Below are 4,668 nucleotides of genomic sequence, written 5' to 3'. Positions count from 1 at the left end.
TTTGAGTTAGAGTTAATTTAAATTCAGTGGACCAATTTAAATAAAGTCTAACTCCTTCAAAATTTAAGCAAAATCTAATTCAATTCCTGTAAAATTGTGAAAACAATTTAATTTAGGCTCTGTTTGTTTGCCAGTAAAATGTTTTCCGAAAAATAATTTCTGGAAAATGATTTACTTTTCTAAAAATGATTTACTTTTCTGGTGTTTGGATGAGTCTGTTAAAATATTTTTTGTTGTTTGGCAGAATTCTTAAAAATATTTTCCGAAAAAGCTGTTTTTACGTATATTAACAAATTTATATTTTAAATTGTTTTTACATATATTGCAATGATTTATTTATAAATAAATAAATCAAATTAAATATATAATAATACTCAATTATTAAGCTCGAATATTAACCGTTATAAATTGAAAATAACCAAAATCAAATAAATTATTTCTAATTGTGTTATAAAATAATAAAAAACAAGGATTTAATAATTATAGAAATTAATACTAGAAACCAATATATATAAAACCCTTAATTTTATTAAAGTACTCATGTCATATATATATATATATAATATTAATATGTACAGACTCGTGCATGGGATAAACTCTTCAAATACATGGTTCAACATAAGTGTTAGAACATGAATCTTGCAAGAAAAATGAATAAACTCCATAAAGCAATGTTTGATGGAAATTATGACAACTGACCATAAAAGTCCTAATTAGAATCTTAATTCCTAAGAAGAATGTATAAGAAAATCCATTAAATCAATCTCTTCTTTTCTATTATCTTCTTAAACATATTTCATCTTTGTTTCGATCTTCAGTAGGTACCAAAATTTTGTTCCTTTATGTTCCTAAACCTCCTGCCATTTTCTTTTAATGGTTGAAAAAAGAAGGAAAAAGAGTGCATAGAAACAGAGTTAAAACAACCAACAACAGAGAGTTGAAATTAGATAAGGAAGAGGGACATAAAAATGAAAGGAGAACCTCAATCCAGTTTCTTCATCTGTACATTTATTAACGTTCAATTTGCTGACCCTAAAATCCAATTGAATTTCTCTTATGGCTCCATTAGTGAGAAGATGATGAGCAATCAATTATTTGATGCTTCCTACATTAAAAAAATAAAGAAGAAAAAGTTTCTCATCGATGTTGTGTACAACCATATTCTTGATTCCAACTTTCTGGTGAAGTCTTCATCTCCTATGAAGCCACCTTTCAAAATGCATGGAGTATCAATGATAGTTACATTAGGAATCTGAGTTTTGTACCGTTCAAAGCATTGAAATCATTCCCTCTATGAGTATTTCATTTCAAAGAGATGTATTTGGCAGCAGCGGTGTTTCTTTGCATAATCACTCTGTCAAATATGGCTTTCATCTGCGTCAGCTCATCAAATATCTTCTCAACTGCAGAAATAAATTATGAAGTAATAAAGAAAACTGCATATTAAAGAAGGCTATGATAACCATGATCCTTGTTTATAGAGAAAGATTGCCTCAAATGATATTAACTCCCAATTTTCTGATAGTTTTTGTTTAAAATTCACTTGGAATGATGATTGAAGTCGTTGCGTACATTAATCAGTACCAAAAACATGTCATCTACATAAAACCATTATAATTTTGAGTCTGTGCAGATTGATCACTGCAGTTTGGAAAGGCAAAAGTGAATCTCATAGGTGTCACATAGAAAAACCCATAATCTATTTACACGAGGACGGCAGCAGCATGCATCAACCTAGTGACATATGCTATTTATGTACATTCGGCGTAACTTTATCCAGTATTGTTAAGACAAGCACCTAGGCATTGCGCCTTAGCATAAAAAACAAAAGCACCTGAAACCCCTTCAGGCTAGGCGCATTCAGTAGGCACAAGCTCGGCACCCCTAGGCATGCATTTTTGTAAGGCAACACACACACAAAAAGGAAAAACCATTTTGAAAAGGGATCCTTCTTAATATTTGAGTATACGGCGATAGGCACAAGACCAAAAGAAATCATGCACACAGGCCAACAAAATTAAAAGAAAATTTAGCTTGTTCACTAAACAAATTCGACCAACTTTCAGAGTTTATTATCTTAAGTATAAATCTTAAGCTTATTATATACACAAGCATATACTCATCAAGACTAATAGATATACAAAAATGCACACACAATACTTGTTACACCTTATTTCACTCGAGCAAAAGTGTTTTTCTTTAGCGCTTCGTGCCTTAGTCAATACAAGGGTTCGAACGCGTAGAGTGCACACCTTGCCCTTAACAAAATGATCTTTGCCATCCATCAATTTGTAAAATCAATCAAACATGGATACTATTAACAGAGTTCTCTATGTTCTAAGCTAAGAGCCAATACTTTCTTCCTTATACACACACAGAAACAATCAACATTCAAACAAAAGACCAACATTCAAAAACATCTAATTACATAAAAAACATAAGCTTGGAATGAATTAGTACTCGTTATTCAAACAAATGTCATCATCTTTCTCTCTTTCTTTCTTTTTTTTTTTTGAATTTAATGATGAGAATCCAAAAGCAGCAGATGAACAAGGAAAACTTTGAAAAATCAAATTTATTTTACAGAATTCTCAATTATTTACTCGATTTCAAAGAAATCAAATGCAGGAAAATCGAATCCGAACCTGTAAATATAAAAAATGAGCTCTCTGTAGAAGATGTCTGGGAACTCCTCTCTCAAGGTCCAAATAGCGTAACCCATATTCACGTAATAATCCTGCTTCTCCTCTTCCTCTTTGTCGGGCTTCGATCCTCGCTTCACCAGAGCTGAAAATTGTACGTACAAACTCAATTTTTGTCTCAAACCTGCAACTGTACTGCTGACATCTTTAACATCGACCCTACCGTTGGTCCTTGACCAAACTTTCTCATCATCGTTCTTCAAAATCGCGCAACTCTTGAGGAATTTAGGGCAGGGGTAGGGTTCCTGGCAAATTTGCTAAGAGATTGAAAAAAAAAAAGATAGATAGATAACAAAAATCAAAATGATTGAAGAGATAAAAATGGGTAGAGTACTTGGCAATGGCACTAATTTGCAACCAAAGGGGAAGGGGAAGGGGAAGGGGAGAAGGCGTTTTCCTGTGTTTTGGAAAATGTCTTACCCAAAAAAAAGTGCAAGACATTTTCCCAAAAGAAGATGTGATTTTCTTGTGTTTCGGAAAAGCATTTATAGTGGGAGTTTGTTTTCCACCAAACAAACAGCGAAAAATGACGAAAATATTTTCCAGAAAAGCCTTTAACCCCAAACAAACGGAGCCTTAGTCACACTTTCAAGATCATAATTTAATTCCAATTCTAAAATTAATTTAAAATAAAAGTTAGTTTTATTTTAAAAGATATCATATAGCTCCATTTTGATGAATCTAAAACCCAATAAATTTAAAATCATAAAATTAAAGATTTATTATATACGCATTATAATAGTTAGATATAAAATAAAAAAATAATTAGTATAATTTTAAACTTGAAATTAGCAAGATGAGTAAAAACTTTTGTAAAAAATAGAATCTTTTTAAAATAAACAAAATTTTTCCTTCCTTTTTATTCAAAATAAGTTATGAGAGTGATTAAATATTATTAGTTGAATTAATTTATTATTAACTCATATGCTAAAACATGCGTAATAAATATTACTCCTATCAAACTTAACATTAAAATTATATATCATTTTCCAATTGTTCTACCTTTCATATATGTTTCGTAAGATCGAATTATTCATGATCATTGATAACATTCTAAGATGGCATAAATTCAAAATTCACCACTAATGTTTAATTGATTAGTCAAATTAGCACTCATTTTGTTTCTTTCCCGAAGCAATTATACCTTTCATCTTTTAATTTTGGTCAAATTAGTCATATTTTGATAGAAAATGTTAAGTGATCGTTAACTTTTAATGTGGTAGTCCACACAATAGTTCATATGTATTATTAGTTGACATGACATTAATTTATCTTATATGCCTTATCAAAAAGTAATTTAAAAAGTATAAAATATAAAAAAATTAAAGAAAAAACAAAATAAACTCTAGAAAATTTATAAAAACTTTTAAAAATTCAAAGATATATATTAAAAATATAAAAGAATTCAAAACATTATATATATTTAAAATTTTATTAAAAATATAATATATATTTAAAACTTGTAATATTAAACTAATAAAATCTTTTACTCCACTTGCTTCTTTGAAAAAGGTCAAACTTTTCTCTAAACTTTCTTCCTACACAACCAACCACCATTTGGCCTCCTTTTGGCTTAATTTTTACACCACTATCCCATGAATAGTATTTCATGGTCGTTTTGCGTACAAGAGGAAATTATTATTTTAAATAAAGTTTCTTAGAAACGCTTTACCTTTAAATTTTTTTATCTGACAATATTTTACAACAATGTTAATTATGAGAATGTTTTGTAATCAATACGAGATTTATGACACTTATCTTTCTACTAAAGTAATTGTTTAGCTACCAAGTCCATTTTCCAATGTGGAATGCAATGTTATGCCTACTTTCAATGTGGGATGGCATGATGTATGAATGTTTACTTAACTTAGATGTTATTTAAAAATATTTATACATTATATTCAACAATTCCTAACTTATTTTTTTAATAGCATAGATAATTATCTCTGTATATCGATGTGATACA

At 29.3% G+C, this 4,668-nt stretch overlaps 1 long non-coding RNA gene across 1 annotated transcript; it reads right to left on the bottom strand.

Annotated features, from left to right (window-relative positions):
- Positions 1-914: 914 nt before the first annotated feature.
- Positions 915-3,276, bottom strand: LOC121227948 (uncharacterized). The gene is made up of 2 exons (XR_005925470.1): positions 2,646-3,276; positions 915-1,403 (listed from the first exon to the last, which is right to left on the bottom strand). It is a non-coding gene; the product is annotated as an uncharacterized lncRNA (long non-coding RNA).
- Positions 3,277-4,668: the final 1,392 nt, after the last annotated feature.

This window comes from Gossypium hirsutum, chromosome A04 (genome assembly GCF_007990345.1).
Source record: "Gossypium hirsutum isolate 1008001.06 chromosome A04, Gossypium_hirsutum_v2.1, whole genome shotgun sequence".
Classification (NCBI taxonomy): Eukaryota; Viridiplantae; Streptophyta; class Magnoliopsida; order Malvales; family Malvaceae; genus Gossypium; species Gossypium hirsutum.
The sequence above is the reverse complement of the archived record's forward strand: the minus strand, read 5'-3'. Positions and strand labels throughout refer to the sequence as shown.